Source organism: Serinus canaria, chromosome 4 (assembly GCF_022539315.1).
Source record: "Serinus canaria isolate serCan28SL12 chromosome 4, serCan2020, whole genome shotgun sequence".
Classification (NCBI taxonomy): Eukaryota; Metazoa; Chordata; class Aves; order Passeriformes; family Fringillidae; genus Serinus; species Serinus canaria.
This window is the reverse complement of record NC_066317.1, coordinates 28,107,344-28,128,869: the sequence shown is the minus strand read 5'-3', so window position 1 is coordinate 28,128,869 and position 21,526 is coordinate 28,107,344. Positions and strand designations below refer to the sequence as shown.

The window sequence follows — 21,526 nt, the reverse complement described above, 5'->3', positions numbered from 1 at the left end:
AAAGTATCAATCTGTTCTCATCAAGCACATTTTAACCCAGCCTGCTAACATGAAAGTAAGAATGTCTTGTGCCTTGTCCCCACAGAGACTGCCTAACGATCTCTCTCATGAGAGAAACTACACACAGTGTGTTTTATAATGAGACAAAAAATCTTCCTGTCCCATCTACAGTCAGCCTGCTTCAGTCAAAAACCACAATTCATCTTTTATCAAATGTCTGGGGAGCTACACTACTCACATCTTTATTGTAGATTCCCATTAGCTCAATTGGACTACCACTAAACTCTTCATGTGATCTGAATAATCCTACAGTATTATACATTAGGAGGTCCAGGTTCCAGCATTAAATAACTCCATGGTTCTCCAGACATATCAAGAGGCAATTCCCCCACAGCAAGCAAGCAAGCAAGCAGCAGTGACAGCCCCAGCCCAGCAGTGCTACACTGGCATAAACAGACTTGCTTCAGGGGCAAGCAATAGGATCAACTCCTGCTGGCAGCCTATGCCCTGGGACATAGCCTAAGCCATATACCAGGCCCTCAGAGACTCCTGCTGCATGGGGCAGCCAAAATGAGAGAAGAGAAATGCCAGTTAGGCAGTATGGTCCAAAATGCATTGATGGGTTAGGCTGAAATTACACACAGTGTACCCAGCAAAGATGGTTCATCAAAGGTCTATTACCAAAGTAGAGAAATGGCACTGACTGCTCAAGAAAACAGGAATTAAGCAACATAGAATACTTGACAGAGACCTTGACCTGCTCAGGAAAGGCCCGATTTACCTGTTACACCACAGGGTATGTTCATCTACCACACTCATTTGCACATAGGCAATTTCACTGGAACTTGAGAGCATATAATTACTGAAGCTGTGTTTGCGAAGTCCCAGAAGGAATGAACTACATGTTCATATCCCTAGGTCATAATTCTGAAGCTAGAGAAAGAAAAAAAATATGGTTGTTATTCTAATGGTATGACTTGATCCTTTTTATGAGAGATAAAGAATATAATAAACCTGTTTCTCTGTTGTATTTTATGTCCTCCTCACATATAGCCTACTACAGAAAGGCAACAATTCAGTAACAATTAGTGGTTCAAAACACAGATTACATTGGTTAAAACCATAATAATAAAATAGCAGCTTGGGTTTTTAAAATCCAAGATAGATACCTCTCTATTCCCAACAGCACTGTGGCACAGTATGACTGAGGTGTCTAGTCTGCTACTAGACAAAAGGATATCAAAACTGAACTTTTTAAAAAGGCCTCTAAAATAGCAGTTCCGAAAAGCTCTTTGCTACCTACACACTAAAGAATGCAGATGTCATTGAACTGAAATCAGTTCAAAGGCTTTAGCTTTGCTGGTTCATTCCCACATCACCAACTAAATTGATGACTCCAGAAAAGACTGCTTCCACACAAAACCAAGTCATAAAATTGTCCAAGGCCCAAGGACCAAGGCATTTGGTGTGAGACAGACATTACAAGCAAAACAAATCTCAGTTTAAAACTTTGTACTGCAAATGTTTCCATACCGAGTTTCAAAGAGAAACAAAACAACTCCAGAGGGCACAGCACATGTCACTGAGTGAAAGAATCTACTTTCCATTATTTCACATATAGTGAATTACAAATATCCCATGCTATGTCTAGACTAGTAATTTTTTGCTATAAGTGAAATGAATTATTGCTAAAAAGTTGTTGCCAAAGTCCTCATCTTTACTGAGAATCTGTACAGGGTTTATTTCAAAATTCATCACTATCCAGGAATGGGAGGGAGTGACACACCAGAAAGCAGACATTTGACAAAACCTACTTTATGTTCTGATTATGCTAGTGGAAGAAAGAAATCAAAGTAACCCATGCACTCTGCACATCAATTTTGCTTTCCAAGATAATTCTGACACCTGTGTGACACACAAACCCAGCTCCAATATGCTCATAATTTAGAGAAAGCATGTGCTTCCTGAAGTTGTGATGCTGAACTGATGAAACATTTTTTGTTGTTTAGATTGTTTTTGAGAAAGGTAAAACAGTTTCTGTAGATAAAAGTATAAAATAAATTAATAGGAAATTATTAAGTTGCCTTTCTAGAAAGCCTTCCTGACAGAAAGATGAATGAGACCAGCAAAGCAGCAGAAGACTCTATACTCTGAAGAGTTAAAACTATTTTCAGAACACTAGCATACAGAACAGGAAATACTACCTTCCCAAGAGAAAAATGGTCTAGAAAAATGTTATCAATATACCTGTAATTATCATATGTAGATTACAGAAAACAAGATTAAGCTATATATTTTATGACTATAGCAATAATATGTAAGACAATTTTTCAAGTGATTTGTACAACATGTCAAATTACTCATTATAATAAGCATAAGAAGTCCAAGAATAATGTTCTCAAGTGTACAGAGTGGCATTAAAGAAGACATGTGGGCTTTCAGCATTAATCACAATAAAATGGAAATACACATATATTCTAAACATTCTGTGTTTCATGATAGAGAAGACACAATTTATTTTTTTTTCATTTCCACACTCTGGGTTGATTCTGCAGGTTCTAAATATAATCCAAACACAAGAATCAGCAGTAAAACACCATTAAAACTACCATGATTATCTGACCAATAAACAAAGAAACCAAACAACAAGCTTCCCAAGAGGGTTGTTGCCAAGTTTGCAATGAGAAATGAACTTCCACTCTGCAGATAGCATTGCTCTCATGCTCACATGCACATGATACTTCTCTTTACACTCCTTTTTCAAACTAAAAGAACCAGAAAAGGACAGAATATTCCATAAAATCAAAACTGTTATGTATAGAATGGTTATTGCATAGTTGCTAACATAATCTAAAAGCATATTTATTTCCCAAAATTTAATTCACAATACAAAGTTGTCTTTTTCATGGAAAAAATCAGTTTATACCTCTACCTAAATTTAAGTAGCTATAACACAGTAAAACTCTTCTATACCTCTCAATATGTTCATTATAGTACCTGGACTATAATAATTGACTAGATAACTTGAATCCGTCATTTATCTTCTGTACACAGTTATTGAAACTACTCATTTTAGAGATAATTACCACCCCAAGCTACTTTTACCCACCAAGTCAACATTATTTCCTACACTCTGAAATGATAGCATGTTAGTGACATGATGAACTAATGAACAAAGAGAATCAGCAAAAGCATCTTGTTACAGAGCTTCAGAACAACTGTTTCAGTGTACTGTAGGATGGCAGAAGCCCATCACAAATTACTCCTCAAACTTGGTCAACTTAATGAGCTCCTAAAATCTGAAAGGTTATTTTCCTATCTTGCCCGATGTACATTCATTGCCTCATTCTAGGTAGGCCTTGTGGCAAAATGTTACATTTAGTGGATTGATACTTTTAAACATAAATGCATTTTTGTCAGCTTTCTTTCCTTCTTAAAAAGAATTAAAAGAAACTACAGAACCCTTGAACCAGTATTGTTTGCATCAGACATTCCCAATTTAGCTAAGAGAAAGCTCCAGAAGCTAGTGAACTTCCTTTGTCCTAAATTATGTTCAATTTTGACACAGAGAAAGACCCTTGCAAATTTTTTTTTATAATTTGCAATTGTCAAACTTGGGCAAAACCAATGAATAAACATTACTGTTTAAGATGAGACATTATCATTATACCTCACTGTAAAGTGAAGAAAAAAGTGGTGAAAGAATAAAAGGGGGGGGGAAATTGCAAAATGAACACTTCCTTACAAAATCCTGTCCTGCCTCTCCAGCTCTCCTTTCCCAATGCACAAAACCCCAGGTATTCATGTCATAGGAAACTGCACAGAAACACTGCTCTCCCTCTCCCTTTCCATTCCAACTCAGAGCAGACAAGCAGAAGTTGAAGATTCATGTTATATTAATTCCTATAAAAGTCAAGAACCTCAATAAAATATAATATCAATGAGCACAGTTCCATGGAAAAACAGCCTCACCTCCTGCAGTGACACTCTTATTTAAAACTATTAGTACAGATTTGCATGGTGGGTGGACTTTGGCAGGCTATAGATTTCTATATGTAGGTTTAATTTTTTTGCTTTTAATACAGAGGGTAGCAAACAAGAAAATCCAAAATTGAGTGTTGGCATTTTTATGATGTTTAGTGCATAAACATCATAAGCTAGATCAAAGAAAAATCTACATGTTATTTATATTTCCATTTCCATTTAGTTACATTGCATTTTATACAGGTGGTAGACGTTTTTCCCTTGAAGCTTCTCCAGCCTTCCTAGGAACAAAATTATTTGTGTCATGTAAACAGTGTTAAGTTTTTCATTACAGAGTGCAAATTAATTCTGCATCTCTGATCTCCTAACATAAGGCTACTCTACTATGAAAATATTTTACACTCTTACACCACCTAGTTTTCTGCAACTGAAAATTGAATATCACTACAGCATGTCCCATTCCTGTGAATGACTTTCCCTGGATAATGAAACATCTGAATGCACTGGCCAAACATGAAACATATACAGTCTATACAACACTTGTCTCAGACATGTTACCAGCATGCAAAAAAAAAAAAAAACTGTAAACAATCAGAGGAACAATTTAAAAAAAAATTATTGAGATAATCTGACACTTTGATAGCAATTCTGTATAATTTTTTTCAGTCTTGCCTTTGAATCTTTGAGAAAACACAAACAGGTGTCTTTCTAGTCCAGGAAGGAAATACAGGTGTCTTTCTAGTCCAGGAAAGGAATTCAGATAAACTAGCAACTCTCACGCCCTGGACAGTAAAAGAAGGCAAATACCCTAACAAATTGCAAATGAAAACTATTCATCTTGTAAAAGGAGTGCTTTGAAAAACACAGAACCTCACAAATGTATCGACTAAAAGGTGAAGCAAGTATCAGATTCAAGTAAAAATACAATCTAATTACTATTTAACCTTTCTAACACTTGGAACGACCAATACTGAAAGCCTGGTAAATAAGAGAGTTGGATGTCAGCCCTGACAGGAATGCTCAGCACAGATAACCAAAGTCAAACCACAGTCTCTCCCATCTAATTTTGTAACACCTACGGAGGCTTCCACCGGCGTGGGAAAGCACAGGTTCCACCCATCACCAGGTTGTTCATTCCTGCCTGCACAGTTCTGAAAGTGGGGAGTGTCTGTGAGTGTCCTGGGGAACCCTGCAGCTTCTCACCTGCATTTCTGTCCTTCTGTAAGGCTGTCAGAGCTGCAGAAGCTACAGTATCCTGTCAGATCTGACACACCAGTCCTCAGAGAACTCCCAAGCTTAAGACAGAAGCAGTTCAAAGGGGCAGGAGAAAGTCTGTTTGTATGCACAGACCTTGAACAGCTGTCAGCTGTAACCACAGCAAACTTGGAAGTGAGACCTCTGACTTTTATCCTGAGGACATGGTTTTTCACACGGAATTAAAAAGTTTATGATTATTTTTCCAACCTCTGAATTGTAGAACGCATATGCCAAACCAATTTTTTGTTTTGAGGCATCAGTTATGAAAGTACTTTAGAATATGCAAAACTGTTACATCATTTACCAGCTATCCTTCTGCTAAAACAAAATTCAGTATTTCTACTGTCACCACAGACACTGCCATCTCTGTTCTATTTTATCTTCACCTTGCCCCACAGGTAACATTATACTTGCACAGTGATTCATGCCACAGCCACTGCAATAATAAAGCCTTTCCCTGCTGTTTCAGAACTATCAGGCAGTTCAGACATCCCTGCTGTTCTCAAGCAGACTTTCACTCTGAAAGACATTACCCTCAGTCCCGAGAGTCACAGAATGTCCCAGGCAGCCCTCCAGTGACTGTATGAAGCATTTGCATACAACCAAGTGTCTGTGTTGAAAAAACTAACTGAAAATAAATGGTGTTCCTAGTAAGTCAGCACAAAACCCAATGTATATGACTAATGACAAATTAATGAAGGATAGAAGAAAACCCTGCCCTTTGAGACCACACCTAGAATACTGCACCCAGGTCTGCAGACCTCAGCACAAGAGAGATGTGGACCTGTTAGGGAAGGTCCAGAGGAGGGCTATAAAGATGACCTGAAGGCTGGAGCATCTCTCCTACAAAGACAGGTTGAGAGATCTGGGGTTGTTCAGCAGAGAAGCCTTCAGGGAGACTTCATTAAGCTTTACAGTACTTTAAGGGGCCTTACAAAAAAGAGGAAAGGAATTTTTTACATGGACAGACAGTGATAGGACAAGGGGAAATGCGGAACTACAAGAGGAGGGGTTTAGATTAGGTGATAGGAAGAAGTTCTTTACTCAGAGGGTAGTGAGACAGAGGAACAGGTTGCCCAGAGAAGATGTGGATGCCCAGCCCCTGAAGTATTCAAGGCCAAGTTAGATGGGGCCCTGAGCAACCTTGTCTAGTTAAAAGTGTCCCTGCCCATGGTGGCAGGACTGAAACCGGATAATCTTTCATGTTCCTTCCAAGCTAAGCCATTCCATGATCCTATGAAAGCCTCTCTTCAGGAGTGCCAGTACCGAAGGCGCATAGAGCTGCAATCATGGATAATACAACAGCCAGCCTAACTGGGAAGAATCAGTCCTCAAAGTTGCCAACACTTAAAAATTAAAACCACTGGATTCCATGTGTACAGGTGTATATTCTCTAACACAGTAGGACTGGGAGACAAATCTGTGGTTTTCTCTAAATAGGGGAAAAAACTGAATTTTCTCTGTGACAATATATCTACCTATCATCTGACCATCACTAAGATCAACACAGAAAATAAAACACAGCACTGTGAAGGATGAGTACTAGCATAGTCCATCTACACCCAAATGTAGTCAAAAGGCTCTGTGCCCCTGTGAGGGCAGCAGCCATTGCTATTAAAATACACTGCTAGCATCCCTCAGCAAACTACAAAGAGGTTTAAATATCAGTTTAACACACTATGGTAAGAAAAGAGATTCCTCTTGCACCCTAGCAACCATTTAAACAGATTCTGTCATGACAAGACCATATGTATTTGAAATACTGCTTTAATATGGCTCTAGAAAGAGATGCAAACATTAAAAAATTCAACCTGAGAATGCTAGTAAAATTTTTTGAAATAATAGACCACATGGAAGCAAACGTGAACCAAATCAGCTTACAGGTGAAATGAATCAGTTTTGTTGCCTCAGACAGCAGAATCACCCCTGCTCACTCCCAATCTTACCGACACTTACTGAGAAACCTTCAAAGCTGGAAAGTTTCTAGAATAATTGAAGAAGTTTCTTTAGACTTAGACAATGCTATATGAGCAACTTGCTGTGGAAAAGCATCAAAACTGGACTTCCTAGAATAATAACTTCAAATGTGTTCAATTTTTCTTTTACTTGCTCTGAATAATACACAGGGCACACAATGACCATCATCGTGAGCTGCAATGGTAACTCTTGGCATACAAAACCTCAAGCCACGAGACTTTACTCCTTTACTTTTCTCCTCCAATTCTCTTCCCTTTCACATGGGCCTGAGGCAAATTACTCAGCTCAGTTTTTCCCTCAATACAAGGGCCACAGATTTTTTGGAGCTCTGATTATTATTATTAAAGCAGCAAGACAATATTATTCAGTTGACTGTCTGGCCATTTACCCATCCCAGAAACTCTTAGAATCCCTATGCACCACACTCTTGGAGTTACAGACTACAAACTTGGGCTTACAGCCCATCACAAACTCCTATTTGGCAAAACACTTCTAAAGCCAGAGCCTCTGAGCAATGAATTCTCATCTTACATTCATTTCTAGATTTTGGCGTTGTGCAGAAGAGATAAGACACAATCAAGACCCCCTAAATGGAAAAAAAAAAAAAAAAAGAAGTGTTTCAGAACACCAGTGGGAGAATTTCATGCAATGTATGGCTATTATTAGATTGCTATTTTGCTGAGCAGATCAGAGGGTATAATCGGCAGATGATGCAGCCCTGATTTGTGAAGCACAGCCTTATTAAAGGCTAATGAGATAAATGAGTTAAAATTTACATTTTGCTCCACTGATAAGGTTCATTGGCACATTTAACTCCAACACCATGGTTTGAATATTAAACCCACTTATTAATGTCTAGTAAAGCTAATTATAATGCTGAGTGGCATTAAACTATAATAACCAAGCAGTATGTTAGAATCACATCCTTTAGTATTACTGTAGCCCTGCAGTAAGTGTTCTGCACCTGGAAATAAGCACCTGTTGAGGTCATGCTGAGAGAAAGCACAAGCCTTCTGTGCCTTTTTCCTGATCCTTCTGAGAACCCAAAGCCCTGTTCTTCTAACAATGTATGTTAAAAGAAGCAACATCAACATAAACATCACTCAGTACTCTCATTTCAACAGTGTCTGTCTTACTGCAGTAACAGCAAGGATTAAGAGCCATTTTTTTTTTTTTGTAGGTACAATATATTAAATTACACTCGAAATATAATCTCTAATCCTTAACAGAAAAAGAAAGCACTGAGATACTAACAAAATTAACAACAAAACCCTGCAAACCATACCTGTTGGTTACGGTTATATGGTTATGTTATAAATTACAGACAGCACAAGCTTGAGATACACAGATCCTCTGGGATCTCCCCATCCCAACACAAGAGTGATGCCAGCTCTCCTTCCTCTAGGAGAGTCATTTACAGGACTGCCCAACAGCCATCATTACCTTTTCAAAGTAGAATATAAAGAATGACAACAAAAAGCATAAAAACACTACAGATAAAATCTCACCTATTTATTTGCAAGATAATACTGAAAAGCAGATATTCATTACACACGTAAAAATGGCACTGCAGTACAATTAGATTTTCCTCTTCTGTGGGGAAAAGTGAAAAGGCACTTGCACTTCGACAGTAAAAGGAACTGGCTGAGCAAATCATGTGTGAAACATTAAATGCAACTGCTTTTTTGAACACACTTTTGTTTCTTTCAATTTATCACCTGATTTAAACTTTTAGCTTGTAACACAATCCATTCCACTTTCTTGAGCCCAGCTCTAAAATACAGGCATGCCATATTTCAGCAGTAGAAGCAAAGAAATGCTATGGAGGTCAGAAAGAAAAGATTTGCTTTAGGGCTTTCTGTAGAGCATTCCACTGTATCCCTGCTTGCAGGAAACTGTGAGTACTGCCCAGCATCCCCAAGCCAGCGCTGCAGCTGGGGAAAAAAAAAAAAAAAAAAAAAAAAAAAAAAGAGCAGTCTACTTCAGTGGTAGATTCGAGATGCTACAAGCTCACCAAGACAGCTGAGCACTCCACTAGAGCCCTTTTGTATGAATTATGCCAAGGGAACACATACCCTGTCCCCTCCCTCCCACTCTGCCATGCTCTTCTCGTGGATCCTGCGACACACACCTGAAGACAAACCTAAAAAAGATTGCTTGTTGAGGGCTCAAAGTATCCCTCACAGAAATGTGTTCTGAAAATGGATACTTGTGACTTTGAAAACACAGAACCATCAAGTCTCTTTCCCTAAGGGAAAACCCTGCCAGCCTAATGCCACAGGAGCACTCTCTACAGGTTCTGCCCACAGAGCAGAAAGTACCTCTGCAGTCTTTTTCCTCCAGTACATTGCACTGGATGTGGCTTTTCCCAAATAATTTTATGAGTATGGTTTGTTTACTAAAAGCATAATCAGAGAAGCTCCTCCAATTACTATTTCAACTATGCTAATACTTGGTAGGCATTCTGAATCTAAATGTTTCAATATTTCTCTGCATATTTCTCTGCATCTACAATCAACAGATATACCTAAAGCACACTATATTTTTAAAGAAGAGCCAGCCAACTGCACAGTATTCCCACAGGCAGGCTTGTCAGGAAAAGATAGGTGGTAAATAATTAATTTTCCTAGGTTAACTTCAGTTCCAGACTAGCATTTGTGAGCATCAGTGCCACAGAAAGGCAACTTACAACTCTAGTTTGTATTCTTGTCCAGTAAGGAGTTTTGCCTTATGTGCAAGCACTGACAGTGAAAGTTTTATCATCTCAGGGACAGAAAAAGTAAAGAACGCTTATACAAGTCCAGTAAAAGCTCTTCTGCAAAATTCAAAGAAACCAGAAGTCTTTGCTTGACTACTACTGTTTTTTTCATTATTTCCTTCTTTGACAGATAATGGGCCAAACACAGATAGATGCTGAGCACTGGTGTCAGACTGCAGCACACTGAAACCTCCAGTATAATCCACCCTACAAATAATTAAAGACATCATTCACTGCTTACCATACTTTCTTTTAGTGCATTATAGATGTTTGGCAGGAAAGGTGGGAACTATTCTAAAAACAGGGAAGGGGTAGCACATTCCTGACAAATCGTTTTAAAACTGATCTAAAGCTTAGCAGTTTAACACATCGAGGTTTCAAAAAGTTCATAAAATGCTACAAATACTACCAGTGTATATTCAGTATTCATGGCTCGAAGTGACTGAGCTTTTACATAGACTATCAATTGTAATCTAATTATTTTTCCACTTCTATTTGACGCCTCAAACTTTCTAGCAGATCACAACAAAGAATAGTTCATAGAATCAGGAGTGAGTTGGCAATACAGAGAAGATTTTGCAGAAGGTAGTTCATTTTCCCTGGAATTGATTCTTAAAAATGGACTAAAAAATCTAAAAAACTATTTAAGAAACTAACTTCATTAAATATTGTTTCTGCAATAATTTTCAAAACAAACTTAGAGTTTCTTAAGTAATTCCAGACCTGCTGGTACCCACAGAGGGAATGGAAAAGCCTCAAGCTTACCGTCCTTTTCAAGTCAGGGAACTCAGTCTAATACCCTTGCAACTTCTCTTCCAAGTTTGATTTTATTTCTTGTGCTCCTAAACTGCCTTGACTGTGTGATCAGAAGCAAAGTTCACAGACCTCAAGATCTTATTTCCTATCATTTCAGTCAGCTGAATTTTGGAGGATCAGAATACAGTTATATATTTCTTTATAACAGAGCTGCATTACAACCATGATAAAGAAATGGGAGAAATGTTCTGCTCTGTTCATTACATTCAATAGATTATGCAGCTCAGTCAAAAAGCAGAAGGAATTATGAAAAAGAAAGTAATCTTTAAACTATTAATATTGCCAGAACAACTTTTCTTTGAGATACGCAGACTCCCACCTCCCAGACATAGCTAATAATGTCAGAAGCTCTGAGATTCATACGGTCAGAATGACTAATATTTACATTAAGCAAATGTATTGCCATAGTAACATAGACACCACAGAGCTATCTACCTGCCACAGCTCTCTAAATTATTTAGCATGCCAATACTACAGTGACACTGTGTAAATGATCACATTCATTAAGAGCAGAGTATGTGCTGAAAACCCGAATGTTAGACAGCCATATTTATTGCTAGGAAAAAAACAACAGCACCAGTATTCAGAAAAAAAAAGTAGAGAGGTATAGAGAAAGGCTCCAGCCTGGAGCAGAACAACACACCTTTACAATCTTCATCTAAAAAACACGTTCACATATGCACCCCTGTGCAAAGCAGCACAAACAATAATCTTACTTATGGGACATAAGGCTGACCCACTGTGACCAGAACAAACTGAGATTTATGTTCCAAGCCACATTTTTGGGATAGTTATTAAACTTGTTTAATTTACATTTTTTATCGCCAAAATATTATTCTACATTACGGAGTTGCAAGAGCCAGTATGCAGAAAATAGAAATAACTATGACACACCCTCAGAACATGGCTATTCCTCAACAGTCAACAGATTTATGGTGAGGAGAGAGGTGTAATACTTTGGATGATGGTCTGCCACTTCCTCAAGCAGTGGATGATGGCAGGGAACTGAGTGGTTTCTGTAAGCCACTATTCTCATCCTGAGTTAAAGCTTTTGGAAGCCTCAAGCACTTTCCTGCACTATGGATATTTTCCCCTCATCAATGGCAGAATCAATGACACGTGGAGAAAACAAAGGACAGCTCAGGTCAACTCTTGCAACCAGATGGATTTCTCCCTAATTTTTATCAGCTATAGCCCCTTCTTTTGTTGGACGCAAATAATTTTTTTTCACATTTCTCTTTGAATTCAAAATAACAAAGACACCCCCTAAGAAGCACGGCACAAAGATCCAGACATAAAATTAACCTAGCCCAGCTCCAACCAATTCCTATTCTCTTGGATTTTTTTAGTTCTTCATAGGCTCAATTTACAGTATGTCAACACAGGAGAAAGCTTTAAATAATTTCTTCTACTACATTTTTATGAAAGTAAGTCTGGCATACACCCATCTCTTATTCATTTGCATTAAAATGCCACAAAGTCTTACTTAAAGACATTTTTATGGCACTAGCAATAATCAAATCAAATCTCAATCCAATAGATTACTGTAACAGAGACTCATGTAGAATTTGATCTTCAGAGACAGAATTTTGAAAACAATGAAGCGTTTGGAACATGCTCTTCTCCAGAGAGCGTACTGATACGTAACAAGAGTCTGCTTTTCTTAAGCAAGTTACTTTAATTAAGAATTGTTCAAGAACTGACTTGATCCTCCAAAGAATGTCTGGAAAGTACAGAGATCCTGTTCTAAAAGCAGTTTTAGAAAGCAGTCTCATGGAACCCAACAGCCAGACCAGTTAGGGTACCTCAAATATTGGTGCTGGAGAGCACAGGTGTGATGAAGAACACTGAAGAGGTGTTCCTACAGAGGTCAGATCATCTGCCAGAAGTATTTAGGTTGTGAACCTCTGTTTGGAGTCTTCACTCAGTATCCCATTTTCGATTGTGAATTTAACAGAATGTCTGCTGGCTTTAGAGAAATGTCTGTGAAGGATGAATACCGCTCTTAGGACTGTCAAAATATAAAGGATCACGAGAAGCAACTGACTAGTGGACTAATTAGCAGTAAGGAATAGAATTATGCAAAGCCTCCAGATTCCAGGCAGAGCTATCAATTACATTTACATGTTACAAATCACCTTGCTGATGAACTGCAAGCTGGAAATAGGAAGTCACCTTCAAGTATTCAGCACCTTAAAGGACATTTGTAATGGAGCCTGAGGGGATACCTGCTTAGTTGCTGGAATAATTTAAAATGTGCACTAATACTTGAAATGATTCCATGACAATTGAGCATTCAGCTAAAGTGGCCGAGATAAGCCTCGACAATTCTAGATAAGAAACGCTAAGCAATTAATAGAGGTATCCAAACACTAACCTTTAAATCCACTTAGGCTGAATTTTCTCTTACAACTTGTATTTTTCAAGCTTTTAACTGAGTGCACTAGGAAAGTCAGTCCTGCTACACAAACCACAGCTAATTCTGAACACAAACCCTGTGTTTTGCTTTCAAGCCAGCAGTGAGTAGATGAACCCAAAAAGCAACGGAACACAAAAATAGTGGCTGAATTTCATTAGGTTTGGCTCAGCATCACTACAACAGAATCCAAATTGTTTTCTACAGAGCAATTCAAGTAGCAGCAACACAAAGCACTCAGTTCCACAGGAGTCCTTCATGTATCAGAAGTGGTACCATTCACAAACTAAGTCTACATTTCTGCATAAGGCTAGATTATGTCCCCTCACCAGCAGGGCAGTACAAAAAGCAGAAAAGGCCTTGGCTGTAAGTCCTGCTCAGCAATAACAGAAACATCTCTATTATCATTAGTGTGTCCAGCCTAAATCCAAAACACAGCCTCATACTCGACATTGAGAAGAAAACTAGCTCTACCTGAGCCCAAACCAGCACACAACGAAAATCCTAGATCTGCAGGGCACTTTATCAAAGAACCAATAACTTCATACAAATCAGTTAAGAGCTGATACTGAGGTTTCATTTGTTTTTGAGGTGTTGCAGTATCTGAGTAAATACAATTTGCAGGAATATCCCATGTGTTCAAGTGATTCCTCAAAATCCACAGGAAACAACCACAGTGAAGACTCTAACTATAGCTGGGGACTGAGACCTGTTTTTATTTTTACTAGAAACCCAAAAAACCTACTTCCACATTCTTCTCTCCTTCTCAGCCAGGATGGGAATGGAAACCTTTGTCAGGGTTAGCTCAGCCAGTGGCCTCTCTCACCCTGGCAACTGCTTTTATACACAGCAAGGAGACTGAAGAGGTAGAGCAAAGCCTAGTATTACTCCCTCAAGCTCAGGACTTTACAAGGAATAGAGTCTTTTCCCACTTTGCATACCAAAACAACTCAAACAACTCCCCAGTGCAATAAACTATGTCCTTTTCTCCTTCCCTCCAGTCTCCACAATGAAGAAGTATCATTGCCATGTCCTCTGACAGAAACCTCCCACCCAGACTCGGCAAACAGGATTAATGTAGAAAATAAAACCAACCTTTTTTTTTTTCCCAGGCAAAAGGCAAAGGGAAGAAGTAAAGAAAGACAAAAATGGAAGCCAAAAGATAGATTTATATGACTTACAGTGATTATAACACTAATCAGCCTCTTCTGTACTGTACAGCAGGGTTAAAACCCCCACCACCACCCTGCACACAGAACAACACACACACCCAAAGCAATGCACACTGCTGTCAGGAGTTGAGCTGCTGTGTACTTAATACAGAGGCAGATTTACTGAACAGGTATTTCTAAATTCATGTTCAAACCCCCTAAGTGCCATAACTAAAAAGCATATAGAGTCCTCCACATCTACAACTTGAACATAAAAACTGCATTTTGAGATGCAGACATCTTTCTATTAAAAAAAAAATTGGACAATTATACATGCATTAAATAAACCTTACACCATAAATGTCCTTGATTCTTTATGTGCCAAAACATGAAAAAAATAAATTCAACAAATCCCCTACAGAATAAAAAGCAAATAAACAAACAAAACCCCAGACATGGGACCAGCTTACTATACATTATTAAAATGCCAAGCACAGCAGGGTGTTAATTTTTCACTTGAAGTAACTGCATAACTTGGTTGGGGAATTATTCAGTTCTAAAATCTCTGTAGCCATTTCATTTCACCTTTCATTTTCTATCATCCACAAGTCAAAATCATGTATGCAGTTTAATGAAAAGTGCATAAGTCCTTGAATACCAGATACAGATAGGATGAGCTGTGAGTGATTCTCACCAAACCTAATAAGCAAGAAACTAAAATAAAAATTGAAATACACAGATACTAGTATAAGCATAGTAAGTCAGTGGTATTTTTATCAAAATGAAAAAATATTTTCTTTCTATAAACCCAAGATACACTTTCAATCTTTTTGTCATCTATCCATGCTATGCATCATGAAGATAAATGGTGATTAGTGAATGGAAACAGAATGGTGATAGATGAAAAACAGTGACACTTAAGAGTGCAAGCAGCTTAAAGAGTACTTTGAGTATAAACATAAGTGTATGAGCAAGAAAATAATTACCTATATTCTACAGACAAACACAGCACAGCCCCAGGGACAGATTCCTTTTCTGTGAACACCCTCATGCTAATAACTGTGCAGGAGTCAGGGTCTGAAAACGATGCAGAGTCAACTCGTGGCAACTAAAATATTCAACCACAACAGACATGCTTTTACCTGACGAATGTAAGTGGGAATCCCACTTGCAGGGATCCAACCACTCTGTTACAGACAATTTAAAGACAATTATTCTACATCATGAGATGCTTACTGCTTTTGTATGTTACTACAGAAATTTTTATTAAGAGAATCAACTAAGATGATATACCATACAGGTTTAAAAAGTAAGATGTAAAAAATGTCACCCAACACAAATTCTCTAACTTGTCAAGAGAAAGGGAATGGGATCTATGTCGTCCAGAAGTATTTAGTACTAGGCTTGTCTCAATTAGATTCAAAGCCCATATTGTTTCAGAACACTTTAGGACTTCTGTGGAAGCTAACAATGACATGGTAAATGAAACATGCTGGCAGAGGACATTGTCCTATTATTAGGAACATGCCAGGCAATTCAAAAAGAACAACACATACTTTAAAAACTGCATCTACACAACCTCCCCACTTAGCTTTTTAGAAGACACAGATGTAAGATACACTGCCCTATACCAGTTCAGATGTTTTTCTGGAGTATATATTTGTAAGATAATAATGCAAACACTAAAAAAAGTTCCATAATAATAGAAAAAAATCAAAGCATTCATAAAATAGAATGAGTAATTCTGCTCCGGATTTGTTGGTTTTGGTTTTGCTTTTTGTTTGTTTGAGGTGGTTTTTTTACTGTTTGGTTGAACTTTTTTTGTTTTGTTCTCTCCTCCACACTCAGGAAGTGTTTCAGGAAAAGCCACAAGTTCTGAACAGAGTTATTCATGATACTGATTCAGCTGCTGACTTACCTTTCAAAAGTGCCAGACCAGTTTTACCTCATTTCTTTTAGGAAAGCAATGCAATGGGACAGTAACTTCATCTCCCAAATTAAATATTGTTGGATACCCAGCTCTAGGCAATTGGCTTACTCTGTGCAAGCACTTTATTCCTACCCTCCTACATGTTTGTATTTCTCAAAATGCAGCATATTACTCACTTTGACTGTACTTGCTTCCCACATGTTCATTCATCTTAGTTTGTCTCACTGGATTTCTTCAACTGCATCTCATTAAATAGCCTAAATTTCTTTCTTCCAGTTGCATGCTAGGTTGACTTTCAGTGAAATGAAGGTAGATTTACACCAATGAGAGGAAAACAGAATGTAGTTGCATGGTCTTAAAGTTTAAGAGGCAACAAAGCTTTTTAGGCTATGAATTTTAATACTCAGAGATTAGCAATTCATCTTAGTTTCAGTTGTATCCTTTTAGCACAGCACAGTTATCCAGAGAATCCCTGATAGGTTTTTTACTAAAAGCATTGCTCCAAAAGCTGTGGTGAAGCAGCAGTGAAGTTCATGGCACACACAACAAAGAGGTCCTATCCCATGTCCCTGGCACACTCATGCTGTAGTTCCTTCTCAGTTGACAAACAAGTCAGTTCAGCAACAGCTTCAGGAAGAGTAAAACAGAAGGGAGTATGGCCACATCACTGCAAACTGGGAACAGAGGCTGGGGAGGCTGTGCAACTGCCACCCTGGATAGAGACTCCATCAGCTCTTCCGCTTCTAGAATCATTCCATGGTTTTTATTACCGTAACTGCATATTTAGAGTCAGCAAGTCAGAGTCTGAAGACTTAGAGACAGTAATTAATGATGTGTTAGTTCTTCTGCAATAATGTTACAATAATTTAAACTTACTAGCAGCAAACACGTTCAACATGTCACAAGAATCACCAGACTCCAGGTTCCATCTAACTCTTAACTGACTAATGCAAGAGCAATATTCTCTGCCCTAGTAGCCAATGTGCCTCTGGTAAGTGACACAATTGAACATTATATTAAACACTTGCAGAACTGGACAAAAATTCATTAGATATACTGAAAAGGAACACCAAGGAAAACATCCCCATAGATTATTCTCTTTTTGCAAATAAATCAATAAAAATTCCTGATTTTTCTAGAGTAAACTTTTCACATCCTTTTCTCTGGAATTGAAAGTGTTCTGATTTCTCAAAGATTGCTTTCCTGTTGTATTTGTCAAAAATTAACCCTTCAAGTCTGCATTGAGTCAGTTCCAAGCTAAACATGACCCCTGGAGGCCAGCAGATCTTTCATCTCATCCCCGCTAGCAGCTAAAAGTAGGACTGTGCCTTTCCCTACCTGGCCAAAAAGAAAAATAATCATGGAGAAAGCAACTCCCTATCTATTCTATCCCACCCTCAAAGGTCCTTGGCACGGATAGAACCAATTCCAAAATGCATCTACTATGGCACCAGTAAATACACTAGCTCCCGCCTTAAAATGTGCACAGCTGACACAGTTTTGAAAAGGAAAACAGACTGATAATATTGCAGTCATAAAATAAGGGGAGGAGAAGGAAAGTAAGTTGTTTCTCTAAGGCATAATACTTTTCTGACTTGCTCCTGGAATGATGCCTAGCATTACTTCCTTAATCCCAGCAAAATGAAGTTTCAGTCTTGCTATTCATAAGTAGCAAAAATTTATGCTGAAGTTTCTGAGGTGTTTTCAGAAGAGAAATACTTCAACTGCTTTGGCTTTTTAAAGATTTTCCTGGTGTCATGATCTTCCTTAGGACTTGGAACTGAAAGATTTCCATGGTTATCAAGCCCCCCTCATCTGTTATCATAATTTATAATCCTTCATAAATTGATGAGGCTCCAGCTTTTTAATATTCTCTTGCATTTGCTAAAGACACTATGACATTTCCAAAGCAGGGACCTATTAGTCCACATACTTTTTGCCCAGTATCACATTGTAACCTAGTTACTCACTAGAATCACCCATAGGATGGGATTATAGCCAGAGTGGTTTTGAAATGTTTTTTTCAAATTAGAAGGTAAGTAATTAGATCTTTAATGACTGCACTGCAACTTAAACGTTAAAGTTACTGAATTCACATGTAAAAACTTCATTACCAAAACCTCTTTAAAAGATTCACCTTTTCAGTTCCAACTGTTTGCTCAAGGGTGTACCTGAACAATTATATCATGAGGCTGAAATGAAGGTTCCTCTCTCCAGCACTTCCTACAACAGTACTACTCAGCTGCTGGTGCATAGAAAGTCTATTTTGCATAAGTCACTTGAGAATCCACAACATTTTACAGAGCAGCAATGTAATTTCAACCAACAGAGAGAACAAACTCTCAACTCACGCAAAGCTCATTAGGATGTAAAGACAATCAGCAAAACTGATAAAATATCAACATCCTGAAATAAGGTTGAGGGGTAGGGATTTTTTAAATTATGTTACGTGTCTTTTCAGTATAAGTGGGTAGCCATTAAGTGTGAAAAACAGCTATAAAGTGAAAAAAATGCCATTGAACAAAATCAATATTAAGTGGTACTTCGACCAACTTAGTTTGTAGTACCCCTTTTTATATCTGAAGAATCACAAACTGCTTCAGTTCGTGATCCTTCAGATAAAGCACTTAGATTTAAATTGATATAGAGATTAAATTAACACCAACAGCTCTTCAGTGAAACAAAATATTGATGTTGGTAAAGTAAGTCACAGAGGAGTGCCAATCAAGTCAAAAAGTTATAGGAATTTTATCTAGAACACCACTTTTGGTCAAAGTTTCAATATCATTTCAGATTAGCCTCCTTACCCTGTGGTAGGGTAGTCACCAAAGATTTCCCCTTAGCAAAATATTCAAGCAAAGACATTCACATATTGTCACACACTGACTCTTTGCCACACCTAGAATACAGTGAGAGACTTTCCCTTCCCCTTAAATACTATGTTCCTACTAGGAGAGAGGCAAAACCCCATGTGTTTCATAAAGCTTCTGTGCAAGCTGCAAGAACAATCTTCAAATGAGACTAGTGGTCAGCTGCACACATTTGCAACACATGAAACAGCCTACCACAGAACAGCCCATGTATAAAATGCACTGTAGCACTTCACTGGAAGAAAGGGGAAGTTTTCAAATTGAATGGACATAAAAAGAATACTACAATAAACCATTGCAAACTACATGCTAGTTTCAATAAGCAATATCCTTCAGGAATGCATTATATTTTAAAATTCACTTCCACCTTTTGTTGGTTAAGATAAGCTACAGTTTATTTTAGTTAGTAGAGCCACAAAGTAGGATGAAACAAGTATTCTGCTTAGCTTGCATTTTGCAAACTTGAGCATGCATATGGCAATGGAATCAATTACTTTACTCCCACCTGATTTCTTCACTTTAAATCTCAAGCACTGCAAGAAAATCTCAATAATCTAATCTGGATAGCAAAAAGCTTTATCCAAATTTTCTTTTCAATAATGTTATACTTACAACAGTGTACAAATCCTTGTTTTAAAAGACTAACAACAGAAATACTCAATGTGCACTTCACAACATAGAACTTAATATGAAACAAAGGGCACAAACATTGCTTTAAAAAGCCCAACAGTACACTTGCAGTAGGTGACAGATTAGTTTTTCATTAATCCAATTCTATTTGAAGCAAACCAGAGTTTTAAAAAATTCCTGTGAACTGTGCTTAGTTCTTCAGGGCAAAATACACACTTAGCTAATTAAACTCAAGACACAAGCAATGACAAGTAAATCAAGATGGTTGGACAAAACATTCTTTATGACATACCCAAGAACTTTACTCATATTGTGTGATGCATACACAAGTTTTTTCCTTGTTTATCTTGAGCTGAGAAAGAAAAAACACTTCATGCATTATGAAAGCCATGTATACCTCTTTATATTCTGTGAATTGCCAGGTGGATGTGTCCTTTACAGACCTCTCCCTCAGCATCACAGGGAAAGCAAATTTGTATGCTAGTGTATAGTGATGAAAGATTAGAAATCAGAACCATTTAAATTATTTATAGAACATATAGAACTGATTCCTCAAGAAGGCCATGTGAAGTAGCCTGCAACTGGCCCAAAGAATCCTATGAAAGAGTAAAGTCATGTAAATAGCTGTTTTCTATTCATATTAACATTTTGTGAAATTCAAGGCAGTTTAAAAATTACCTACATCAGTAAAACAGGATCTTCCTCTATAATATTCATTTCTGTCAGTAACCAAGTTTTTACTGGCTTGCTCCTAAGATGAAACTCACTGCCAAATGAAAAAGAGGTTTTCCTCCCCCCAAGTCTGAGTCTTCACAATTTTTATAATGAGAACAAACTCAAAACTCTACAAACTGACATCAGGAGGAAAAAAAAGCAATTAAAAACTACAAACAAACAATTAACCCCCACACCACAACTCAGGAAGAATACAGCTCAAAGGAAGAATGATCCTAAGGTGCTCCATATAAACTAATGGATTATTTTACAATGTGTCTTATCATTATGAAATTCCAACTTGAATCTATTAAAGTCTTACTTAGAACAGTTAAACTAAAAACAAAAATAAATGGGAACATATTTGTTCCAGATGCATTGATATTTTCCAATAAAAAACACTAAGGATTTAATACAGCTGGGACTAGAGTTGGTAATCACAGATACTTAACAATCTTAGACTAGACACTAAAGCTTGTGTGTGAAGGAATTAGGGGTTTCTTTCATGACTGCTCTTAGCTAAAGCAACAGGAATCCAAACATACTAGTAAAATTGAGGAGTTACACAAACACAGAATATGAAGAAATGAGAGAAAGACTCCACATCATCGTGTTGGTTGTTTTCCACTTGACAAAATGGTCTCCCATCAGCACCAAGAATTGCAACAAACAGCACCAAAAAAGAGGTAGAAACACTACAGGGGAGGATAAAACCAGACACATGCTACATGAAAGGCGGCTGAGAGATGATGTTCATTTTCATAAAGCAAGTGTCTAGTGGTTCAGAAATAACAAACAAGGCACAAGAGTTTACCAGAAAGTTCATATCAAATTATAATCTCACAGCTATTTGTATTTTTTCTAATCAATTTGAAAGAAAACCTGGGTATATAAAACCTAGGAACTAATGGTTATTATGAAGTATCATATTCATAATAACCACTATTATGGTGGTTAACAACCAGAAATATTTCATATTTCTTCGCCTTTCTAATGTTGTTTGACTGGTGTAAATGTTCCACC

General features: G+C 37.6%; 1 protein-coding gene across 3 annotated transcripts in view; it reads right to left on the bottom strand.

The window, feature by feature from the left end:
• FHIP1A (FHF complex subunit HOOK interacting protein 1A) overlaps nt 1-21,526 on the bottom strand; it is a 77,125-nt gene that overhangs the window by 40,109 nt on the left and 15,490 nt on the right. Inside the window, exon 1 of one of the 3 annotated variants that reach the window (XM_018926724.3) lies at nt 782-893. The exons of the other annotated variants lie outside the window; for them this stretch is intronic. The gene's annotated coding sequence lies outside the window, so the exon portion shown is untranslated. Of the gene's footprint in view, nt 1-781; nt 894-21,526 lie in introns of those variants that run through there. 3 annotated transcript variants of the gene reach the window in all.